We start from the raw sequence: 26,720 nt of genomic DNA, 5'->3' as shown, positions 1-26,720 counted from the left end.
GAGCTGGGGCTCAGGCAGCTGGCTCATCTCTTGACACCTTCTCGGATGCTGTCTGTGTCTTCAGCTGGGGTTCTACTCCAGTCTGGATCGTCATCAGCTCTCACCGCACAGCCCAGCTTAGATGCTGGGTATCGCCGCTGTCCCATTGCCCCTGCAAACAGGCAAGACGGAAGCAGACTCCTCAACCTGCTTCCATTTGTGTGACCCCCTCTGACAGGGAAGGGCTCCTCCTCTACTCAGCACCCAGCTAGAAACCTGACCATCAGCTTAGATCCTTCCCTCCCCATCCCATCATCCAATTGAAGTTGATTCTCGCTCTCTCAAAGCTATTGATTTCTCTCCGTTCCCACCCTTAACAACCTTGGTTAAACCGCCTGTGTCTGTCTTGCTCGCCATCGCAGCTTCAGCTCCCGGCATAGGACCTGTCAAGTGGTTGCTCACAATATTTGTTGAATCAATGAGTGAAAGTGAGTGAGCCAGTGGAGACCATCCATGGTGATCTGTCTAGTCTCATCTCTCCCCTCACCCCTGGCACCCGTCCTGAACTCCTTTTGGTTCCCTGCCCATCCACTTCTTCCGGAAGCCTTCTCTTATCCTCCCGTGTGAATGAGTTGACTTCTCTGTGCCTCAGAGCACCGCACACCCAGCCCATTCCTATAGAGCGCGTATCCCACGGCACTGGCATCGCCCGTCTGTGTATCAGTTGTTCTCACTTGACACTTAGTTCCGTGAAGCAGCATCTGTGTTCTACTAGTCATTGCATTCCCAGCACTCAGCACACGGGAGGTGCTCCTCCCACATTTGTTGACTAAATGAAGATCTAGAAATTCCTGCTTCCCACCTAACCTCTTGCCACTCTCGTGTCTCCCCCTCACCCCGTCCATCCGGGTTTGGGCACCGGTCACTCTGATGTGCGTCCGAGAACCTCGGGACCAGCTCCACTGGGAGTTTGTATCTGGGCACTCGCATCACCCATCCTGGTTCTTGCCCTGTATTGGGGTGCTTTGTTCAGTGTCCTGACCTGCATAGTCAGACGTGCTTTGCTGGCTCTGACCTCCGAGTCTATCCAGAGCTCGTGCCCTGTTCTGGTATTTTCTGACCGGGTCTCCTATGGTGTTTTGTGCTAGGCTGATCCCCTCACTGGGCCGTGAATCCCCAGGCAGAGGTGACATCTAAGTCCTATCTGGGTGGGGCCAGATAGGTGGGACCACCCTCCCCCATCCCCACAGCGCCCAGAACAAGGGCTTGTTGGTGCATAGTAGGTTCCCAGGAAAGGTCAGATGCTTCCCTTGTATTGATCAGAAGCTGGAGGGGCTCGAGGAGGAGCAGGGCTCTGGGAGTTAGGATGACTGGAGGGAAGCCCCTAAGGTGAGGGAGGGCGACGGGAAAAGGGGAGATATTTGTCACCAAGAGTGTGGGTGGAAGAGGACATGCCCTGGCAGGAACAGCAGGGAAGCAAGAGGTGGAGGGAGGGAGGGAGGGAGGGAGGTACAGAGCAGAGTTACCGGCCTCAATGCCCTGTTAGACATGCCCCAGGCACCCGGGGGGCAGCCAGCTGGCTGGGCCCCGTGCCCACACAGCTGTGACCATGGGAGCTCTCTGCACGTGCCTGTCCTCGGCCACAGGGGCCCTTGCTCTCCCCATGTGATGGAAAGGGCCTCACACCCCTTTTATTGAGAGAGGAATCAAGTCAGCAAAGTGCTTTATGTCTCCTCTAGAAAGGATGTGAAGCAAAGGTTAGTTATCTTCACGGCTACCACCACCGCCATCCCCTCACTATTTCTCACATCTGTTTCCCTGGGTGTTCACCTTTATTATCTCATTTCGATCATCACAACTGCCATCATTTACACTTCATAGTTGAAGACACAGAAGTTCAGAGAGGTTGAAGGGCTAACCCAAGGTCACACAGCTAGCCTTGCGGGGTGGTGATGTGGACTGAGATACCTGCTCTGGAAATCCTCTTAGAAAGTGTGGGCAGGGGCACAGCCCACGTCTGTGTGCATGTGCACGTGTAAGTGTGCCTGTCCCGATTTTCTCCGTGTGCACCTGTGTCTGTCCATGCCTCTGCGTGTCGAGGGGTGCGTGTACGGTTCAGGGTGTACCTTGGCAGGTGTTTATGTGTGGAACCGCACAGGGGGCAGCCTCGGGGTCGCGGGCGCGTGTGAACGTGGTCTGGGCTCATACACGCGCATGCACGCAGGCGCTCACCCCCTTCTCAGATGTCTTGGCTGAGGGTTTGACAACTGAAACCCAGCTGCGTTCTGGCCGGGAAACATCCACTGTGGAAACCTAGGAGGAGCTGACAGTCCCTAAAGAGGGGCTCCACATGCTGCCAGCAAGCGCTCCTGGCCCGCTGCCTAATTCCCTGCAAATGCTCTTTAAATCTGTTTCTAATTTGGACTCTGCCTTCCCCTGTCCCCACCCAGCCCTCCCCACTCTCCCAACTTGCCTCAAACCAGTCGAATTATGCTGAATAATGGCTGTGGAGGGTGGGGGGAGTGCTAAAGGTCGCCAGTGGGCTGTTGGAGGGTGTAATAATGTCACATTTTAATTTACGCAGGGGATGGTGAGGGGATCAAAACCAATAAATTTGGGCTGTACTCGCAACTCCAGCCAACGGTAACTCCTGCAGGTCATGCCACTTCCAGGGAAGAAATCACTAACTGTCACGCCCCACAGTCCACTGTGCTGGAGAAAACCCATGTGTGTATGTACAGATACAAAACACAACGTTTTCTGTTTGCAAGGGGACTTGGATTTGGGGATTTGCAGCATCAGCAAGAATCTCTCCAGTTGTCAGAGTATCACCCAGATGGTCTGGGTATTAAGATTCTAAAAATATGTCTTCCGTGTATTTTGCAGTCCTGTGAAATATTCAACACCAGGATGACCCAGATCCATGGGAAAGTGTATCCAAAGCACAGCAAGAAGGGTCAGGAGCAGAGTTGTATGTATACATTGATGGCAGCTCTGAAAGCTTATTTACATGCGATAAAGGTGGGGAGGGGGCTGCTGGGAGACATCTGTCGGAACTGTTTGTGTTGAGAGGTTGGGGATATCATTTGAGGTGCAGTTGTCTTAATCATTAATATGGACTTAAAGCATGAATTCTTTTGGAAGGCAGAGGGTTTGCTCTACTGACCCCTTATGCCCCCTTGCGGAACAATGGAGTCCAGAGATCTGGAGGTCTAGAGATGATTCTCACCCGTGCTGTGTGGCCAGGTAGCTGGGGAGGAAGCCAGGAGCGAGAGGAAGCCATGCGTTGTCGGGTGTCTGGAGGCCTTTGCTAGGGAGGCTGTGGTCATGGTGATCTGGTGAGAGCCCCGCCTCTTCCCTCCAGCATCCTGAGAGTCTGCAACTGGCATGTGCTCCAGGGGCTGCTGAGGGGGCCTGGCGTGCTGCCCATCCCTCAGCTGGCTCTGCAACTGCGGGAAGGTAGAATCTGCAGTCCTGTGGGCCACCACCGGGAAGCCGTGAGGCTGTCAAGACTCTGGAGCACACGCTGCTGCATCTGGCTGGGAAGGAAGTGGGAGGGGGAGAAGCTGCTCTGGGCTGAACGACACCCTGAGGACTTGTGCTCCCCACTCCCCGCCACACACCAGACAGAGGCCACCAGGATGCCTTGGGAAGAAAGAGGAGGATGGGGCCCACACGTCTGCCGTGCCCAGGGCCTGTCTCTGATTTCATCCCTCAAGGCACTTCCCTTTCATATCTTTTTCCTTTTTAAATGGTTGCCGTTTATTTAGCTGTCTGTGATGCTTAAGACTTTGCATATGTCAAAAGCCTCATTTAATCCTCAGAACACACCTGCAAGGTAAGTGTGGCAGAGATGGCTAACCTTCAACCAGAAGTCCCTACTTCCCTTTCTTTAGGGTTGAGCTCTTGCTGGGAAGTAGCTGCTCATTCATGGACCACACTTTCCAGCCCCCTTTACAGCTAGTTGCAGCCAGAGGACTGGGTTCTGACCAATGGTTTGTGAGCAGAAGCGAGTTGCTCCACTACAGAGCCTCGTCCATAAAAACCTCCCAGGAAACCCTCTCTAAACTTTACCCCCTTCTGCCTGGATGGAATAGGGGCAACCCCTGGGATGACCTTGGAAGCCACAGATTTAAAATGACAGAACATCTGTCAGCCTGGGGGTCTGAGTGCCTGTGTGAAGAAAGACTGCTGAGCCAGTGTGTTCCCTGCGCAGTCCTGAGCAAGATGGAAACTTGTATCCTATTGTTTCCAAGCCATTATACTATTGGGGGTCTGTTTGTTATAGCAGCGAACCCACCCTAAGTAATTAATTAGGAATTCTCACTTTCATTTTACAGATGAAACTGAGACTCAGAGAGGAAAATTAATTGCCCAAGGTCACATATTCAGTACTAGGAGGGTCACGATGCAAGTCTAGGCCTCTCTGGTTTCATGCTCTAATCTTATGAGTTTCCCCAAGTATGTTCCATGGAACACTATTAACACAACAATGACACCCCAAAACTTCTGTGCTTGAATAAGTTTGGGAAATGCCAACTTAAGCAAAGTCAACAGGCTTCTTTCTGCAGCTCTTATAAGGATGTTTGCATGCTAATGACCTCTGAGATTCACCACCAGGGCATCTAGCAGGCAGGGAGCAGAGTTTTCCCAATGTTTGAGACCACAGGAACCTTTTCTCTACAGAGCATCTTTGAGAAGAGCACACCAGGAACACACTTTGGGAAAGGTTGAACTTCAGTATGCTGCCCATTATGGGTTGAATTGTGTCTCCCCACCAACCCCCCAAAAAGAAACACTGAAGTCTTAACACGCAGTACCTCAGAAGGTGACCTTATTTGGAAATGGGGTCTTTGCAGATTTAACAAAGTTAAGGTGAGGTCTTTGGGTGGGCCCTAATTCAATATAACTGGTGTCCTTGTAAAAAGGGAAATTTGGACGCACACAGACAGGCACAAAGGGAAGAGGATATGAAGACACAGAGACATGCAAGGAGAATGCCATGTAAGGGCAGAGATGGGAAAGATGCATCTCTAAGCCAAGGAGCACGAAGGATTGCCAGCAAACGCCAGGAGCTAGCAGAGACAGGAAGGATTCTCCTCTAGAGGTGTCAGAGGGAGCGTGGCCCTGCCCACACCTTCATCTCAGACTTCTAGACTCCAAAACTGAGAGAGAATAAATTTCCACTGTTCTTAGGTGCCCCGTTTGTGACACTTAGTCCTGGGGAATGAATACACTGCCTCAAGCTCCTTTCAGGACTGAAGTTTCTTGGCATTGGTACCTTACAGATAACCATCCACATGACTAACCAAGGTGGCTTCAGTTTACCAAAGCACAGATGGAGGAAAAGAGAGGCATCAGCTTCGGTGCCAGGCTCTGCATCCCCTTTTGACTTCCTGACCTCTCTGTGCAGTTTGATCGTTTGTAAGGTGCGGATAGCAAGGCTCACGCTCACTTCAGAGGCTAAGGGGAGGGTTAAATGAATTAACATAGCTGAAATATCTAGACTAGTACCTGACAGAAAGCTAGTGCCCATTCCTTTAAAATTATCTAGGCAGGATGGCATGGTAACTGGGGCGGGGAGTAGCGGGGGGCAGGCCGACCTGCGTTTGAATCCAAACTCTGCTCTTCACCAATGGTGTTACCTGGAGCAGTTTGCTAACCTTTCCAAGTCTCAATCTCCCCATCTCTACAATAGAGAAAAGTCATGTCTGTTGCTACCAGAGGGTCTTCAAAGAAAGTAAAATCGCAACCCTCAGGTAACAAATGAACACGTGTGAATTATTTTATTTAATCTATTGTTAATGAGTGAACTAGAGAGATGTTACAGTTGGTTCAAGGGAGAATCCTAAAAACAGACACGTGTAGATCAGAAATCTTGAAATGCATTTTCAAATGGACACAGTGAACTGGCTTTTGCACAGGGAATAGGGGCTGCCCAGCTCATTTGTGTGTCCACAGTGAAGAATCCCTGTGTGTCCTCAGTTCCCTACAACTTATAGAGCTGCAGAAAGAGCTCAGAGGCTGGAATCAGATAGCTAGGAAGGGTGTGTTCTAAACAATACATACTTTTAGAGATACCCAGTAATAATTTTTGCTTATTTTGCAGATTTCCTTATGGTCTTGTCACCGAATTGGTCAATTGGACCCGCGTTGGGGTCCTAGCCCGGGCCGAGACCCCCTGTCCTAGCCAGGGAGGTTCTTTTTCCTATCGTATTCATGTAGTCAGTAACAACAAAACCAATGCTGAGACTGGAACAGCACAAGCTTTATTCAATGGGCAAAGAATGGAGAATCTGGAATGTAAGTTCACAAAGCAACTTCTCAACCCAATTCTGGCGGAGATGCCAAATATATAGGACGGTCGAGGTAAAAGGGAGGGAATTAAAAAGAGTGGGAGGAATATTCATGAATTATCCGAGAACAGGGGTGTGGTTTGGACCCAGAACTGTTGCAGCTCTCCTTTTCAGTCCTTCTATGGGCTTTTCCTGTTGCTGTCATGGCAACTGTCAACTGTCTTGGTGCTGGTGGGTGTGTCATTTGGTTGCTAAGGTATTACAGTGAGCGCGTAATGAGGCTCAAGGTCTACTGGAAGTCAAATCCTCTACCATCTTGGGCCTAGTTGGTTCTGACCTGTTCTTGTTTTTTACTTCTTGCAACTTCCTCCCGAAACTTAGATAACAGTAACTGGTTTCTATCTGAGGGAGGGTCGGGGGTATGATTCTGGGGCAACAGCCTCTCACATATTCATATGTACGGGATTAGAAAAAGATAGATGAATGTGTGAAAGAAGCAAGTTGCTAAATAAGGTACGATCCTATTTTCATAAAAACAAACAAGCTGTGTGTGTGTGTGTGTGTGTGTGTGTGTGCGCGCGCGTGTGCGTGTACGCACACGAGTGGGTGTGTATATATAACACTGATTAAATTCATACTAGTGTCTGGGAGAATACACAGACTGCACACAATGCCCGCCTCTGGAGGGCAGGATCCAGACTGGGATGTGGATGGAGACTTCCATGGCTCACTTCCTAAACTTCTGTGTCGTTTGACTACAAACCAATACCTGCTTCAGTGTGACTGAGGATTGTCTGAATGAGAAATATGTCTGTCGTGGTTGACGCAGTGCCTAGCTTTCAAAAAATGGTAGGTTTTGTGATTATTATTAATGTACATTCGAAGAGCCTGGAGCCCCCAGGCCTGTTCTCAGGAAGAAATGACCAAGAGAAACAACCATACTGCTGCCCAAGGGCCTCTCCCTCTGAGAGAAGCTAGTTTTGAAATCCTGGGCTTGTATTTGGACACCCACCTGTGTGCCCCTCACCCCCCCCCCCGAGGGTTGGAGGGCACCTCCTTCCTGAGTTATGGCCTGGGGGTGGCTTCAGCGTCATTCAATATCCACAGCAGCCCCACGGGGGGTGTGCAATCATCCAATCCCCATTTGACAGATGAGAAAACGGAGGCAAAGAGAGATAAGTAGCTCCTCAAACCTTCCCACGACGACAGGCCACCTGGACAGAGTCCTTCCTCAGGGAAGCATCTCCTCACCAAACCCACACAGGCAACTGGGTTTTCTTTTCCTTTCCTTTGTAGAATATTTCAACATATACAAAGTAAAAAGAATATCAGAAAAAAATCACATGAATTCTCATTACCCAGCTTTATTAATTACCAGTTCATGGCCAGTTTGCTTCATCTTCATCCCCTCCTCTCCCTGATTTATTCGGAAACAAATCCCAGATATGTTGTGTATTTCATTTTGTGTTTCCACAAGATAGAGATTCTTCCAAAAACCTTAACCTTAAAACCATTGTCACCTAAAAATTTTCAATAGTCGTATCATCAACTGCTCAGAAAATTTATTTGAATTAGGATACAAATAAGGTTCATATATTATAATTGGGTGATAGGTCCCTCGAGATTTTTAAAATCTATACGTCTCCATCTCCATTTCTTTTTCTTACATTTTGTTCGTTCATTATCGTTGTTTGAAGAAACTGGGTCACTTGCCCTATAGAGTTCACCACAGTATGGCTTTTGCTGAATGCACCCCTGTGGTTTGTTTATGGTTAAGGTCCTTCTGTCCCCTAGATTTTCTGTAAATTGGTTGTTTTGTCTAGAGGGCTGCCCAGATTCAGTTTCATGGGTTTTTGTTTTTTGTTTGTTGGTTGGTTTTTCCAGCAAGGGCACTTCATGAGTAGTATCCTTTTCCTCCTTCCAGCCCCCCAACTATTGGTCTCTCTTCTTCCAAGTATCCGGGATGCCATCTTGAAAGAATGTGTCCTAGGAGTAGGGACACTGGGATCTAATGGGGGCAAAACTGAGAAGGAAATGGCTCAAGACAACATCTAGAAAACTCAAGGTCTTTACCTGTATCCGCTGTTTAGTTAGAAGGTTCCCCTTCATCGTAATAGTAACTATCACTTCTTGAGTGTTCACAGTACGCCAGGCACTGTTTTGATTGCTTTTAATGTAAAACCGACTTTATTCTTCTCCACAATGCCGTACAGTCAGTACTAAAAGTATTATCACTTAGAAAAGGGGAACCAGGCCCAGAGAGATTAAGTCACCTGCCCCAAATCTCACCATGGTGTTTGCCAGAGAGAGCAGTCCTGTCTCCAGGAGTGCTTGACTTAGGGACTTTCCAGGCCTGTATCATCAAGACATGGTGAAACGCTGCATTCTCACTCGGGTTGACCCTTTGTGATCTCAAAATAGTGTGTCAACTACAAATTCTTCTTTTATCTTTTAGGGAGCTTGCCTCTGTGACAGCTGCTCACATCCAGATTCCTCGTCTCAAGGTCCCCTTATAGACATAAGAATTATGCTCTCTTGTTAGGCAGTACTTTGCAGGCTGGATCAGGGGACATGGCCCGTCTGCCTGGAGCCCTTGCCTTTCTCTTGATGCTAGAGGACTACAGTGATGCTTTCCTGTAAAGACAATCTGTTCGGCACTGGTATTTTTTTGGACCACTTTACAAAATACCCACCCCTCACCCCACCTGATGAAACCAATTTGGTCCTAGAGTTGGAGCTCTTCCTTACCTAGCCCTGGGGCTGTACTTAAACTGAGAGTCTTTCTGTTTCACCTGCAGAACCAGGGTGATGATCTTTGTATCTTTCAGGGAGGCCTCTTGTTTAAGGCTCCTCACCAGAAAAGGGAACCAACGATATATCATGTGACAGCTTCAAGAACCAGACCTCAAAGTTCTGCTGGGAGCCAAACCTCTCTGTTCCAGAGACATGGATCGTGGGCCTTCGGCTGGGGTGGTGAGGGGGCCGTGGAGAGTGGCAGCAGCAGGCAGGGGCAGGGCCAGCTACAGGATTTGCAGGGTTCATTGCGAAATCCAAAATGTGGGGTCACTTGTTCAAAAATTATCAAGAATTTCAAGACAGCGACAACAGAGCATTAAACTAAACATGGGGCCCTTCCAAGTCTTCCCTCACTGGTACTTCGGGACCCATCCAAAACACTTTTATAAATGGCGTGATGTTTGTAAAATGAGACCAGCTAGGCTGGCTTGTATGTGCTAACTACTTTTCATTGTGCCTCAACTAACTCTGAACTGCGGAATATTCCGGACAGAGGTATGGTGGGAACAGACAGAGAGTATCCAGGGGGAGAGTCTTGGGTGTCTGGCAAAAATGGCCTAGCAGTGATTTCTGCCTCAGGGTGAGTGGGTGAGGGCAAGGAGAGTGTGAAAAAGTACATGTGTTGATTGAGTTATACATACAAACCATAGAAAGTAAAGCCCCACCTGAGGGGCTTGGTCTATTCAAGATGCAGAGAAGGTTAGGCGAGAAAGCCTGGCACAATGTTGGGTTAGAGAAGGTTGGGAAACCGTGCCTTTGATTCTTTTTGAAAAGCAGCAATGCAAGGAGAAACATTTGTAGATGTTTATGAATATGAAAGAAATCTGGAAATGTGAAATGACAGATGCCAATGAGGTTTCTTTGAGAAGAACCCACAGCGGAGTGGAAGCAGGGCACCAGCCTGCCACTTCCCTTGCAGAGGAGAAGTTGGCTACTCTATGGACGGGGCCATACCCAGAAGCTGGGGGGCAGGAATGTCTGGAGTTTGTGCATCAGGCAGTTTTCCCCCAGCCACCTCTACAGGATGACAAGACACTTCTCCCAGAAAACCTAGAGAGAAGAATCCACACTGCACAACCCAGGGGCATCCTTTACCTTCTAGCCCAGCAGGGGGCTGTCCTCCAGTGTGTCTTTCCCACGCCCTGCGATGGGACCAGTACCCCACTGGCTGTCTGGTGCGGCTCAGTGTCTCTCTCCTCCAAGGTGGAGGCGTTCTAGCAAACAGTGGCTTTCCCACTGGTGGTCAGTGCGGTCCCCCATCGGACACCATCTTGTCTTCCCTGCATGGCTAACCGACGAGGGACGACTTGTGTCCTTGTCTCTTTTCTGCTTCACCCTACAGCATGCCACTGAGTTCCTACTAGCGGATGAAACCAACTTGGAGTAAGATCACCCTGAGTCCAGCAAAACTTGGTCTTCCTGAAAAAGTACTTAATTTAGTTCTAATGCTCACTCAATCCTTTAGTCTGGCTACCCTTTTTCCTGGGCGAGTGGTAAGTTACTATGACTCTCATTGAAAGGCTGAGAATTGCAGCGATTAAGAGCATAGAACCTACACCCAGACTGCTGGAGGTCAAATCCCACCTCCACAACTGTGGAAACTTCAGCAAGTCAATGAAACTCTCTGTGCCTCAGTTTCCTCATCTACAAAATGGGGATACTGTGGGTTGTAAGGAGAGTTATATGAGTTAATACAAGAGAAGTCCTGTCGTGGAATAAATGTTACTATTATTATTAAATGAGAAATATGATTAATTAAATAAAATATGTACAATTACTATTAAATAAAAAGATGACTTTACTGGTTTCTCGATGGCACCAGTAATTACATGGGGTAATTGTTTGGCCTGTGACTGAAATACTGAGTATTCCTACCTAAAAGCAGCTTCCTAAATTGGCTCAAAAGTCAGTATCCCTGTGTCCAGATGAGCAGATTCTTTCTTGCTTCGAAAGAAAAATGAAAAGGAAAGAAGTGATTTCTTCTCTGGGGTTGGATGCCGTCCAGAACCGTATGGCCATACTTTAAATTGATGAATGGCTGAATTGCCGGCAGAGACCCTGACAGGCGGGGACTGCTGGGATGTTAAAATAAAATGATAGAAAATGAAGAAAATTCAGCTGAGTTTCCACAGGGGCATTTGATCCGACCAGACTTCTTGCCAGAGCAAATGAGACCAGAGTGAGCTAACACCTGTAACAACATCTCTGTTGTCACTGCCTGAAGGGCAGCCACTGCGAGATGGAAAAGGAAATAAATAGTGGGGGGAGGGCAGACAAAGGAAAGATGCAGTCCTGGGGACCTGAGCGCTCATGCCGCTTTCGAAATGACAATGGGGTTCTAAAAACTGAGCACCACTTAAAACAGGAAAACAAGAAGGCTTCCAGCCTGTAAAGATGCTGCCTGGCCCCGGCCCTGGCCCCGGGTCAGCCAGGTCTGGACTCACCCATGTCAGCGCTGTGTGTGACCCACCGGGTCCTCTGGGCTCATCTCCCCGGGACAGGCTGCACTCTGCTCTCTTCCTGGAAACTGAAACTCTGACACTGTAACTAACTACTACAGTTATGGGATTTTTAAAATACATTCTTATTATAAAAAATATGTGTTATTTAAAGAAAGCTTAGGAAATACAGAAAAGTAGAAACAAGAAGAATAAAATTTTCAAATCTCAGTACCTAGAGCCAACATTTGTTAAAAGTTTGGGGTTTTCATCCAGACTTAAAAAAAAAAGTCAGAGTGATATGATTAAAAATATATATAATAGTTTGATTATAGCCTACTTAATATTATTTCATAATCATTCTATATAGTATTATAAAATTTTATAGATATAATTGAATGAGTGTACAATATTCTGTCAAATAGATTCATTATAACAAGTTTTCTTATAAAACGACATTTTGAATATTTCCTTTTTACTAGTATAAACAATAATATAATGAACACTTTTTAAATAACTGCTCTATTGAGATAAAATTCACTTACCATCAAATTCACTTTCTAAAGTATACAATTCAGTAGTTTTTAGTATGTTCACAGTTATACAACTATCACTGCTATTTAATTCTAGAACATTTTCATTAACCCCCAAATAAATCCTGTACCCAATCCTCCTAGCCTCTAGCCCCTGGCAACCACTAATCTACTTTCTATTTCTATGGATTTACCTATTCTGAACACTTCATGTAAATGGAATCATACAATATATGGTCTTCTGTGTCTGGCTTCACTTAGCATATTTTCAAGGTTTATCCATATTGTAGCATGTAGCAGTACTTCATTCCTTTTTATGGCCAAGTCATATTCTACTGTATAGATGTACCACATTTCGTTTATCCATTCATCAGTTGATGGACGTTTTGGCTATTCCCACTATTTTTTGCTATTATGAATAATGTTGCTATGAACGCTCATGTACAAGTTTTTCCGTGGACATATATTTTCAGTAATCTTGGAGATGTACCTAGGAGCGGAATTGCTGGGTCGTATGGTAACTGCTTAACTTTTTGAGCAACTGCCATTTTACATTCCCACCATCAATGTATGAGGTTCCCAGTTTCTTTATATCTTTGCAATCTCTCATTAATTTCTGTTTGTTTGCTTTTCACTAGCCATCCTAGTAAGTGTTAAGCGTCTTTTCATGTGCTAGTTGGTCCTCTGTATATTTTCTTTGAAGAAATGTCTATTCAAATTCTTTGCCTCTTTTAAAATTGTGTAATTTTTATTATTAAACTTAAAAGTTGTTTTTATATTCTGGATGAAATTTCTTATCAGATATATGCAGAAAATTCAAATATTTTCTCCTGTTCTGTGAGTTGTCTTTTCACTTTCTTGATAGTGTCCTTTGATGCACAAAAGTTTTAAATTTTGATGGAGTCCAATTTATCTGTTTTTTTCCTTTGGTTATTTATTCTTTTTTTTTTTGGTTATTTATTCTTTTGGTGTCATATCTAAGACTCCATTGCCTAGGCCAAGGTTGCAAATATCTACACCTATTTTTTCTTCTAAAACTTTTATAATTTATTTATTATAGGGAATTTGCTCATGAGATTATGGAGGCTGGAAAGTCCCAAGGCCTGCAGTCAGCAAGTTGGAAACCCACAGAACTGATGGGGTAGTTCCAGTCTGAGTCTGAAGGCCTAAGGACCAGGAGAGCTGGTGATGTGAGTTCCTTCCTGAAAGCTGGCAGGTTCCAAATCCAAGAAGAGCCAATGCTTCAGTTCGAGTCCAAAGGTGAAAAAAGACAGATATCCCAGCTTAAGCAGTCAGGTGGGAGGAAATTCCCTCTTACCCAGTGGAGGTCAGCCTTTTCATTCTATTCGGACCTTCAAGCAATTGGATGAGGGCCACCCACATTGGGGAGGGCATTCTGCTTCACTTGTCCCACCCATTCAAATGTGAATCTCATCCAAAAATACCCTCACAGAAACATCCAGGATAACGTTCGACCAAATATCTGGGCACCCTGTAGCATAGTCAAGTTCACAAGTAAAATGAACCATCACACCTAGGGTTGGTGAAGGCCTACTGGTGACGTTTGAACTAAGAGTGGGAATATTGGGGGAAGAGATTTTGAGGTAGAGGGGATAAGTTCTGAAGTAAGAATAATCCATAATATTCCAGGAATTGTAGAAGGACCAGTGTGGTTGGAAGGAGATGTGCAAGGAGGAAAGGAATCTGGAGACGGGGGCAGGGCTACATTGTGTGTGGTTTGTAGACTGCGATTAGAAGTTTAGATTTTATTCTAAGTAAAGTGGGAAGGTATTGGAGTGATACAAAAAAGATCAAGGTGATGAAATGAAAAGGGTGTGTGTGTGTGTATGTGTTTTTGTGCGTGTGTGTGTGTTGGGGCAGGGAGACCGACTGCAAGGTCAAGATGATGGCAGCTTGAAGTAGGGTGGTGGCTGTAAAGGTGATGGTCAGAGGTTGGATATATTTTGGAAGTAGAGCTTGAAGGACTTGTTAGTGGATTGCATGTGAGACGTGAAGATAATAGATGAATCAAATATTACTACTAGATTTTGGCCCGAGTAGCTAGATGGTTTGGTACCATTTATCAAGATGGGGGAATGTTTGCTGGGAGTTGGAGTGAGGAGTTGAGTTTTGGAGAAAATCAGAAGTTCTCTTTTGGCCTCATTAAGTTTGAGTTTTTTGCCTCTGACTAGAACTCTGGCCTTCTAAGCACGACAGGTGTTTTTCCTGCAATGCCACATTATTCATCTGTTGACTGAAAAGAGATGCACAACATGAGAGCTGTGGGTTAAGTTTTATTTGGGGCAAAATGAGGGCCATAGCCCGGGAGACAGCCTCTCAGATAGCTCTGAGGAACTGCTCCAAAGGGGTGGGGGTGGGATCAGTATATGTGTGATTTTGGTGAAGGGGGAGACGTGAAATCAAGCACATATGTTGGCACGGGGTCACTGCTAATTTTGAGAAGCAGATGTTAATGATTTTAATGCTTTTCTAGATATGAGAAAATGCAAGAAACTGGGCTCATAAGCTCTTCCCCTGAAAATATCTAACTATCTGAAGGCCTGCTCTGCCAGTTTTTCTCAGAGCACAGAGCGCCTCATTCCTGATCTCTGCCCTGAGCTCCTTTCAGGGTGTGTTGAAGGTTAACAACTGCAGCGACTAGTGACTTCATTCTTATAGAACCAGACGGCGAGCGACAATTTTTAGTCCGCCTATCCATTCAAAACATATGTGTTGGGCACCTGTGTGCAGATTTCTGTCCTAGATGTCGAGGAAAGAGCCCTCAGCAAGTCAGACACAGCAGAACTAGCTGCTGTTTCTTGAGTCTCTGCTGTGTGCTGGGCATTGTGCCGAATACAAAATGAATCAGACACATCTCCACCTCACCAAATGCTTTCAACTTAATGGGGTAGTTTAGGCAGAGAGACAAATAACAGTTGAAAGCCATAAATACATTTATCGAGTACCTGTTATATTCCAGGCGCGCTGCTAGCCATGCCACAAGCTGGGAGTATAAAGATGAATTAAGATGCAGGCCTGTTCCCCAAAAACTTACACTCCAGTGGAAGAGACAGACACCTTCAAGCGGAGGAATGACTAAATGATTCTAATCCGGTGTGGTCAATGACAGGGCACTGTGAACGCACAAATATGCCGGGCAGAGACCATCACCCTGCACGACGGTGGCCACCTAGAGGAGATGATAATTCAGGTGAGTCTTAAAGGATGAGTCAGACCAAGAAAGGTTGAAGGCATTCCCCGCTAAGGGACAGCACAAGAACAGAACAGCGAGCTGCCAGAGAGTTTTCAGCAGAGAAGTGAATGGCTGGGCTTGCGTTTTGTAGCTTCATATATGTAGGTCGGTGGTGGTTGAAATGGGGGCGGGGGGGAGGGGAGGCAGGGAAGGACTGGAGGCAGCAGTGTCAGCCAGGAGGATGTGGCTAAGGATAACAACTAAGAGAGGAAAGATGGGAGCCAGAATGAGTGACAGGTGGTGTTCAGCATGGCGAGGGTTCTGCCCTCCTGCAGACCTGGAGAGTCAGCGCGGCTTTCACCAGTGAGGGGCACTGAGAAGGACTGAAAGGAGGACTTGGGGGACTCAGCCCTAAAGTAGATCAAGAGGCTGGCAGAGAAGTTTCAAGTGGAGGTGATAACAACCAACAGGGACTTCCCTTCCCTGATTAGCACTTCACGACGTCATGTAATCCTCAGGGTGCTGTTAGGCACACACCCCATTTCAAACGCAAGGAAATGAAGGGTCAGAGGGGTTGAGTGACAGGCCTGAGGTCAGACACTGCACAGTGGTGGGGTTTTTATTTTGTCTCCCCTGCTGTAGTGGGTCAGAACCAAGACAACACCACACTGAGAGAGATCCTTGGCTTTATACCCCAAGGCCCCAAGGGGCAAGAACGAGCGTGAGGCTGGGCAGAGCCTGCGGAGTTCCTGCCGGGCACTCACGCTTCTTCCAGCCCAGCGATCCCGCCCTCACTCTCCAGAGACGTGTCTCTCGCCTTCTCTGACCCCGGCAGGCCTGACAGCCGTCAAGCTCATCACCTCTGAGATCAGAAAGACTGGGAAGTAGACATTAGTGGCTGTGAGCTGAGGAAACACACAGAAGAGCAATTAAAGTGGCGCATGGGGGGAAGCTTGCCTTTAATGGTTTGCAGCTGCAGAAAGCATTCGCCTCCCCCTTCGGGCTCTGCCCTGCTGCTGCGGCTGCCTGTCTGTATTTCGCATCCTGACCAATTAGATCCCCATGTGTGCTGCAGGCGTGAAAAAATAGAAAGTGAATAATCCTTCATTCTCTGCATAGCGAGCAGCTTTGATCCTCTGGTGTGGGGGCCCTGTTCCATCAGAAAGTGCACCTCTTCTCAGTTTTCTTTTTTTTTTTTTTTAACTCAGTTTCCTTGTTTCAAAATGACATTAACCTCCAGCCAGAGACCTGTGAAATGACCACAATTCATCTTCAGACCCCTGTGATCAAAGCTGGGTTGGGGTTTTTCTTCATCTCTTTTTGAAACTCTTGCTACACAGCCCTTCTTTCCTCACATTGGTTTGCTGCCAATGTTTCCAGGCTGAAATCAAAAGGAATAGTCTATTAATATCAGGCTCATGCAACAAGGGCACCATTGTCTGCTTCATTTCAGAGTACCTATGGTCCTCTGGTGAGAGAGAGAGAGAGAGAGAGACGGTGAGTGTGTGTGTGTGTGTGTGTGTGTGTGTGTGTTCAGATAAGCAGTTTCAAAATAAGCAGGAAGAGAGGGAGTTAATCCTGGTTTATTTCAAATGTGAGATGAATCTCAGTGACTCTGGCTATAGATTCAAATACTGATCACCTGTTTGACTTTGAAAGCATTAAGATCTCAGAAGCATATTTGGTAGGAGACCTATTTTAATGCTATAAATAAGGTTGTAGTGAAGCTGCTTGTGGTGGTGTAGGGGTACAGGCAATAAAGGAGGTGGTGGTGAGGAGGAAGGGGAGCTGAAGGTGGTAGGGATGGTACTGGTGTTGGTGTGAAGAGATGCAGGTAGACTAGGCGGAGGGGGTGCAGGAGCTGGGTGGTCATAGTGATGATGGTGTCAAAGAAATGGAGGATGAAGTGGCTATAGAGGTAGTGAAGGAGAAAGTAGAGGAGGTGGTTTGGTGGTGAAGGTGAGAGAGGTAATGGAGGGAGTGGAGGAGGAGGTGAAGGATATGGTCATGGTGGGAGTAGAGGCAGTGGTGGTGAAGGACATGGAGGAGAGGGTGCAGGGTATGGTGATGGTGCTGGTGGTGGTGGAGGTGGTGGTGGTGGAGGTGGTGATGGAGGTGGTGGTGGTGGAGGTGGTGATGGTTATGATGGTCGTGGTGGTGGTGGAGGTGGTGATGGTTATGATGGTGGTGGATGGTGGTGGTGGTGATGGTTATGATGGTGGTGGGGGTGGTGGTGGTGGTGATGGTGGTGGTGGAGGTGGTGATGGTGGTGGAGGTGGTAATGGTGGTGGTGGTGGTGGTGATGGTGGTAGTGGTGGAGGTGGTAATGGTGGTGATGGTGGAGGTGGTGATGTGGTGGTGGTGATGGTGGTGGTTGTTATGGTTATGATGGTGATGGTGGTGGTGGTGGTGGAGGTGATGGTGGTGGTGATGGTGGTGGTGGAGGTGGTGATGGTGGTGGTAGAGGTGGTGATGGTGGTGGAGGTGGTAATGGTGGTGGTGATGGTGGTGGTGGTGGTGGAGGTGATGGTGGTGGTGATGGTGGTGGTGGAGGTGGTGATGGTGGTGGAGGTGGTAATGGTGGTGGTGGTGGTGGTGGTGGTGGAGGTGATGGTGGTGGTGGAGGTGGTGATGGTGGTGGTGGTGGTTATGGTTATGATGGTGATGGTGGTGGTGGTGGTGGAGGTGTTGGTGATGGTGTATATAAAGGAAGTGGAAAAGGAAGTAAAGAGGTGGTGTGGGAGGCGATGGTGGTGGAGGAGGCAGTGAAGGATGAGCAGAGTTACTGAAAACAAGAACCAGCTGCTGTCTGTACTTCCATCATCCTGTCTCAGCAGATCCCACAAGCTGGGAAGACTCAAAAGCTTATCCCATGAATCCTCAGTTTCACCCAGGTGTATGTAAATCTTTTCCTCCTGCTTCACTGGGCAGGTTTTGTGTGGTGGTCACTCCTAGCTGAGGGCTGCTTGGATAGCCCTTGTTGGAAACAGCTCTCCCTGGATCAGTATCTCGTAGACGTAGGTCCACATCATCCAAGTCCATGACATGCATCCACTGCAGTGTAAACCTTCTGGGAGTGGCAGGCAGAGGTAGGGAAGCGGTGGGGTAGAGGTCAGCTGGGTCACCCAAATCAAATATGCTTAGGGCTCTTGAGTGAACTGCATGATTCAATAAGAAAAAAGAACTGGGAGTCCTGGGGCCTAGCCCTGCCTCTGATAGCTGTATGGCCTCCAACGGGCCACTTTCCGCTCCATGCCCCAGTCTCCCACTGTGTGAAATGAGATCATTGTATCAGAAGAGTTCTGCCAACTCTGACCCCTGTCTTCTATTTTGGAGAAATTACAGCAAATATTAGAGCTTTGCTTGAGTTCCATCCTGACTTTCTGAGGATGGAGTTTTATTTCCCATTTCTTCAGTTTGTGTCCTTTCCTGAAGGCAGAACAGAGTGGCCCTTAATTTACCTGTGTCAGCCTTGGGTAAGTGCCCATTACCCTCAAGCCATCACCAGAACCAGGTTCAGATCAAAGTCACACTGATTCTTCCCATACCTGCCTTAGAGGAAAGGTCACAAGTTCTGGTGAGAGGGTTCCAAAGTGGCCTGTTATCACCTGTCATTGCACATTGCCAGAGATGAGAAATGCAAGTCGGAGCCTAGAATAAAGCCGGACTCTTCCAGACCAGAGAGTAAGCAATTGACCTTGGTCTAAGAAAGCTGGCAGAACTGGAGCAATGGAGGGCATGGGGCAGGAAGGGCAATCTAGGGGGCAGATTCTTCGCTACTGATCAAGAGTCAGGGCAGTTGCTGGTAGTGAACTTTTCCACCAAAGGACAAAATTGCCCTTGTCAGGATGTGGCGGTGTGGCAGGAGCAGTGGATTTTTAGTCAAAGACTTGGCATTGCAGCTTCTGAGACTTTAAATACATCGCTTCCCTTTTCTAGACCTCAATTTCCTCCTTCCCATTGTAATGGGACAATAACGCTAGCACCAATGTTGCCCTGAGGGTAAGATCACATTGCAAACTGCTCAATATCTGATAAGTGTTAAAGGATTTTTATTCCTATAGCTCCCCTTGACTTTGGAATTGACTTGATGGGGTAGCTAGGAGGAAAGGTGAGCTGGATGGGAGCTGTTCTGACACACCTGAGCAGCCTGCGGCCATTGCTGATTTAATTACAGATTTCCAGCTGAGAGGGCACCACTTAGGCACCTGTAATTGAAATGTTCTCAGAGGGGCACTGGCTGTAACCCCATTTGAATGCCTCAAAAGATGTAATTAGCCAACTGAAGAGCCAGGCCTTGAAAAGAAGGGGCACAACATTTCCTGAGTATCGACTACAAGTCAGGCTGGGTGCCTTTCACGGATAATCGAGGTTAATTCTTATAAGGTAGAAATTATGATCTTTACTTTATAGATGAGGAAACTGAGGCTTGGAGAGATTAAGTGACGTACCCAAAGTCATAGTGCTGAATCTAACTTCAAACCCAGGTCTGTCTGTCTACATCGCCATCATGCCATGGTGACGTCTTAGCAAAACAAGTTGAAATCTTTCTCTGATTGAGTTTTAAATAAGTCTATCATGGCTTGCCTGACTCTGGGTCCCCGGAGTTGACACTGGTTTCTGAAGGCCGGCTCCCCTGACCAGGATCAACCACCAGGGACGGTAGGAGAAACAGTACGAAGGAAACCTTGAGGGCTATTTCCCAGAATTCATCTCATTCCCCTCAGAAGGGGAATCTAAATGCCTCCAAAAAAAGCAAAGGGAAAAAAAAAAGCCTTCCTGGACAAACTCCAAGGGGAAGGAACTTTATTGTTCTTGGTTTTATTTGCTCCAGGGCAAGAACGGGATTGCTTAAAAGCTTTGTAAATGGCACACAGGTGATGGGGTCTGGCTTGCTGGTGCTGGTGGCACTCAGGATATGGCAACCACGGGATGCTTAGAGAAGGGGCTCAAACATCCCTTCCATCTCCTGGGTCCTAAGATCATTCAGGTTCAGAGGGGCGACACTAAGTCAGAAGGAAGAGGATATGTGATGTGCAGGACCTTCTGTTTAGATGGAGATGGAAGCACGTAGCACTTTGCTTGTTCCCCCCTGTTGAAAGGCTCCACTGCCCTCTTTTCCACATCTGGATCTTTCTCATCCTTTGGGTCTTAGTTTAAATGTCGCCTCCTCAGAGACGCCTTCTCAGATGATCAGATCCGAAGGCTGTCTTCTCCTAGCTCACCTTCCTTTCCCAGCAGAGGTGCACTGGTCACAATTTGTAACGATACGTTTAGTCATTTACCTGAGTCAAGTCTGTCTCCACACCAGACTCTTAGACCCACGAAGATGGGCACCACCAGGACGGTCTATTTCTTCACCATGTTTTACTGAGTGCACAGTACATGGCAGGATGAATGGGTAAGTGGAGTGGTTAGAACAAAGGAGTTCTTATGCGTGAAGGGGTGAGCTGCGTGGGAAACCTAAGTATATGGAAGGAAGGGAAGGGAAGACCCAGTTCTAAGCAGTTTTAAGAATGAGAACATTTATTGCAGCACCTAACGAGGAGCCTCGCAACAGGCGCTTCCAGAACTGGCCCCACAGTTGCAGGCTGTCCTTGTAGACAGTGGGATTAAGAAAGAACATACATTTTCACTAATTAAACAAAAGTTTTGAATTGCAATTGTTCCCCAGTTCATTGACGTAATGGTAAACCTTCATAGTTCAGAAATGCTAAGCCATTTATTAGACATCTGCTGTGAAATTAACCCCCAATCCCTGCAGCTGAGACATTAGACCTGGGCCCTTTTCCTGGAAGAGACTAAGTTAAAGAGGTTCGTGTATGGAAACCACTGGGGAGCGTCACCTATAAATGGCTGGGTGGTGAGACTTAAGAAGAACTAGGATTCTCTCCTTTCCCATTCCCTACCCCCAGCCTTGGCCCAAGTCTTCCTGTTAGATTTCAGAAATTCCTTGATTATTGTATATTCCTTGGATTGTACACCTGGTTGCTTAATTGGCATCTCCATAGGCTGTCTAATAAACCTCTTGAACTTAAAGCATTTAAAATCAATTCTTGGTTACCTCCACCCCTATGAATTTGCTTCTTACCCAATCTTCTCCAAATTGGGAACTGTACCACCATTCACCTCTTCTCAAGCCAAAATTTACGAGTCATGTTTATTTCATCTCTTTCCTTCACAGCCCACATCCAATCCAGCAGTAACTCATGTCAGCTCTGTCTCCAAATTACATCCCGAGTCCAGTCACTTCTCACAGTTTCCACTGCTATCGGCCTAGTCCTTGAACCCTCCTCTCTTAGTTGGACCACTGCAGTAGCCTTTAAGTTTGTCTCCCTTTTGCTGTTCTACTTGGAAGCCAAGTCTTTTTGGTCATCTGAAATGTGAAAAGATCATAACACTCCCCAACTTAAAAACCTCTAATGGCTTCCTGATGCCAAAGAATAAAATTCAGTCTTCCTCTGTGGCCTGTGAGACTCTATGGGATCTGCCCTTTGCCCACCTCACGGACTTCTTGCAAGCTTTGTTCACTCTGCTCGGCAACTGACTGGGTCCTCAGGACCATCGCAGTAGTCAAGTCCGAAATACCTTCCCCAAGAACTCTGCAGGGTGACTTTTTCTTATTATTCAGGTTTAACTTAAATATGTCCTTCTCACAGAAGGCTTCTCTAACTCTTGATCAAAAATAGCCCATCCCTCCATTCTCTAAGTCCTTACCATGTTTATTATCTTCATAGCACTTTTCACTACTGGAAATTATTTTACTCATTAGTTTACTTTTATTATCTGTCTTCACAGCAGAATGTATGCATCATGAAGGTTTATTGCTGCAGCCCCTACTCTAGAACAGGGTCCATATTTATAGGTATGCAGTGAATATCTGTTGAATAAGGACAAGTCTTAAGCCTTTAATCTCATATTAAAAACCAAAACTCTTTGCAAGAAGAAAGGTCAACTTTTTTCTCAGGTCTTGGGAAGATGGAGACATTGTAGGGACAGAGGGCATCCAAAATACAGGTAGGTGAAGCCTAAGGTAATATTGTAATGGGTGAGCTTAGAGCATAATGGAAGGTCGAGGATGGGTGACTGGACAGGTGGTCCAGGATTTGGTCTTGGTTCAACCATGATAAATTTAGAGACTGAAGATCCTAGAGTCAAAAAAGAAGAAAGTCACTCAAAGGTCTGCCCGGAGTCCTTGGACTTTTTTCAACCAAGTTTGAAATCTCAGGCAAGTGCTTCAACCCCTCTGGGCCTTAGCCTCTCAGAGCCTTGGGCTAGATGATCACTAAGGTTTTGGCCACCTGTGATTGCTCCATGTTCATTCAGGAAGTAATAGCCGAGCACCTACTGAGCTCCCAAAACTGTATTACATGCTAGGAATACAGCAAAGGACAAGGCACAGTCCTTCTCCTCATGGAACTTCTAACATAGAAGACAGAGATTAGACAAATAGTTACACAAATAAGCATGTCATACAAATTGTGTTGGGAAGGGGAAGTAAAAGATGCAATGAGAGGTGATAAATGAGCACCTTGTGGGGATTGTAAGGTCAGATGGACCTACTCCCCCCAAAGAGATATTTTCTTAATATTGAAAATATTCAAGCTTTGGGGGAGGGGACAAGGTGGCTTGGGGGAGAGTTTCTGGCTGAGTCCCTGATCGTGGGCTGTGTATCTGGGCAGATGCTTTCTCCATTGCAGTGATGGATCCCACAGTTCCTGGTACATGGCATGCGGGGTCCTCCTGGAGCCAGGAGGGTGTGCTCAGTGGGCCATCTCTGGGCCGAGGGTAGCTAGGGAGAAGTTCTCTGCAGTGTGAAGACTGGTTTTCCTCTAATGCCACAGGTGAAGGTGAAACCTGGCATTTTCAACTATTTATGGCAGTCCACTGACCCCACCTGGCCAAATCCCCACAGGCAGCAAATAGAAGTTGGAGGTGGAGGGACTGCCCATTCCTCCCCTACTCAGTGTGTGATTTTGTGGTGGGTGTGGATCTTGGTATGTAAATTTATTTGTGCAAGAAATATCACTTTATTTTGTTTAAAATGATCTTAAATCTTTCTCTATGCCCCCATCCTTTCAGGTGGAGGAACTCAATCCCAGTCATTACTGGGCTCTCTCCTCCACTCTCCCCAATGGGTCCCAGGGGAGGCTGAGATCCCCCAGCCCTCCCAGGCTTGGCCTTTCTGGGACACCATGGACCCATCCCGAGGAGCCTTGGCCACCTCCCCGAATGGCTGAGACCACACAGGACTCCAGGGACCTCTCTCCAAGGCTGGAGAAAGTTCTCATCTCTCTTCTCTCCTAGGCTGCTTTCAAAGGTCCCTCCAGGACACCTGGCATCTCTCTGTGCTTTGACTTCTACAAAAGACAGCAAGAGACTCAACTTTCAGTCTTTGTTGCTTACTGCCTGCAGAAATCTCTGAAGCAGGACTGTCTCTCTGCTTGGAGAGCTTGTGGAAACTCAGGGAAAATGCATATAAATTTATACTTTAAAAATTGTCCTGCCATAAGACTGAGTCTCTGCGACCAGGGAAAATCTGCATCTGTCTGCGTCTTGACTTTACCTGGGCGAATCGCCACCGCTTTAAGCCTCATTCCTCATCTGTAAAGTAGGGAAAATTGTAGTAGAGACCCCTTCACGGATATGTATGCAATACATTTAATATATGCAAATATATTTGCATGCAAAATACTTAGCACAGTGTCTGACACATGGCAGATGCTCAATAAATATTAGCCATGATTTTAATAATATATGATGTTAGTTATAGTTATAAAATATACTGTTAATTATGATCCCCTAGCTTAGTGATCATATAGGTTTTATGGAAGGTGGTCTTTCCAGTGCTGCTAAGCCTTTTCCACCCACCCTGGCCTATGAACGGGGCTTGGCGAGGCCGGCAGTGTTTTCATGCTCCCCGCAGAGCAGGTGCAAGTCCAGTCACGACTTCTCCCGTCAACCTTGTCAAATCATAAAGAATGATAATCTGTCCTTGGAGGTTCCTACTTTCCTTGTGGCAGCTTCTGAATTATACCTCTCTTGTTCAGACAGATTTTTTTTTTTTCTTCCCTCTACCCTCTCTCTTCCCCTCCAAAATACTGCAAGTAAATATCATTTATATTGATTTTTTTTTCAACCTACCCTCTGGGGAGCCCATTTCCACCCCCTGAAAGTCTGGGAGGCCAGCCTCTGATTATAATTTTAACTAATGCTCAGTCAAATTTTTGTTTGTTGTGGCAATCTTAAATCTTTTTGAAAAACAGGCTCAAGTCTTTGGGACAGACTCTGACACGGGCTGTGTGCACACGCTGATGACAGAAGGGTGGAGCCAGGAGGAGAGCAAGGCTTCCATTTGTGAGCTTGGGCAAAGGATGAACCTCAGAGAGAAGGAAAGGAGGGGAGAAGGGGAGGACCCCCGGGCCTGAGGAGAGAGAGACAGAGAGAGACAGATCCACCGGATGAGGACCCGGGGAAAGTGACACAAGGCCAGACTGCCTGTGTACTTTTCCGACTAAACTAAGAACATATTTGACATGAGTAAAAAAAGTGTGTGTAAGGAAACTGGCCGTAATGGATGAGTTAGTTGCATCTTTCCAAATTGAAAGCCAGACCCAGCGAATTTCATTCAGGAATTAAATGCATAGTAAGGCTGATTTCCTTCTGATTTTAAGTCGTTCTGTAGATTGGAATAGATCATCTCTGCATGTATTTTCTATACTTTAAAGAAACAAGAAAAAACATTGACTTTAAGGGTTCTGCTGATAATATGTTTGAGGACTAGCTTTTATTTAGTGCCTGATATGTGTTAAATATTTAGTAGAGGTTTTATAAATGTGTCTGAATCAACCCTAAAAATAATACTGTGTGGGAGACGTTATCTTTGTTTCTTCCTTTCTTTCTCCCTTCCCTTCCTTCTTTCCTTCCTTCCTTTCTTTCTTTTTTTCTCTTTCTTTTTCTTTCTTTCTCTCTCTCTCTTCCATCCCTTCCTTCCTTCCTTTCTCTTTTCTTTCTTTCTTTCGTTCTTTCTTTCTTTGTGCTTGAACTGAAGTAGTAGAAAGGCAAGCATGCTTACTTGGTTTGTAGTTAACACTAAGTTGAAAAGCGTTGCTAATATTTTAAACGAGGCGAATTCAAAGTGACTGATAAATAGATGGTCAAAGGATGTTTAATAAGAATAACCTAAAAACTGTATAGCTAGGGAAAACAAAAGCAACTCTAGCAATACAGTGTATTAGCTGGAACATAGGCAGTATTTAAAAGAATGTTTCTAGAATGAACATGAATATGACACTTCTGTTCCTATTGTTTAACAGGAAACCTAAAACCTACTGGGGGTTCTTAGACCAGCAACAAGTTTTGGGGGAGGGAGGGGGACTCTTTTTCTCTGTTCTAGATGTAGAAAATGAGGATCAGAGACGTTAAGTAGCTTGTTCAAAGTCATGTGATCTGTAAGTACAGAAGCTGGGATTTAAACTGGGCCTGGCTCAGGCCAACCGTCCTGTCCAGTCCCCCTCACCAGACAGGGCCTGAGGATTCTCTCTACAATGTTCTACCTCTTTCTTCTGCTTCCAAACTTCCACCGTTCATGGAACCCATCCCTCAGGACGCCTCCCCTTTCTCAGCAGCAGCTGCCAAGGCATTGGCTATAAACTTCCTGCTCTTTTTCCTCATCTCTCAACAGCCCATCAGGGCCAGAGCATCCCAAGGTACACAACAAATATTTCTTCACCTGAAAGTCTCCCAAGGATGTTGTTAACCCCTAGACAACAATGCGAAATCTATTTTTCACATTACATCAGTCAATGACTTTTTAGTTTTTGTATTTATCAGAGTTTTACATGCACATTATGCGGAGAGTCAAATCATTCTATGAGGGTTGCCTTTAAGATGCCTGTGTTTCTCTTCTGATTTTCCAGTTTTAAGCACTGACTCTGGAATGCCCACTAGGAAAGATGAGTTTTGCTCTTTCATTCTCTGCCCTAGCCAGGACACTACCCCCCCTTACATGCACACTCTTACATTCCACATCCTCCCAAGATTGTTAAATGCTAATGCAGTTTATTCAGAATTCTGTGTTTACATTGTTAAAAACAAAATTCAACCCAGTAAATGTTAAAGAGCTTGCTGGACCTATTCAATGATTCATGAACCAGGCAGCATCCAGTCTAGCAGATAGAAAGGAGCTCTGAGAGGTTGTATAAAATGAAAGACTTTTACAGGCAGAAAGGAGCAGAAGCAGGAAGTTATACTAGGTAAGTTCCTTTTAGGGATGGCAGGGGCTATCAGGTAAATGACCTGTCTAGTACTACTCAGCCGATTCCTGATGGACTGGTTTAAGATTCCATTTCTGGGAGAACCGAAACTGTAATTAAGTCTTGGTTTGGTGACATGGAACTTAGCATACGTGACTCCATTTTGGGCCTGTTGTCTTGCTTTAACATTATGAAAATTTATATTTATAATGGAGCCCTTTGGTAAACTG

The sequence above is a fragment of the Phocoena phocoena genome, chromosome 4 (assembly GCF_963924675.1).
Source record: "Phocoena phocoena chromosome 4, mPhoPho1.1, whole genome shotgun sequence".
NCBI lineage: Eukaryota > Metazoa > Chordata > Mammalia > Artiodactyla > Phocoenidae > Phocoena > Phocoena phocoena.
This window is presented reverse-complemented; position numbering follows the sequence as displayed.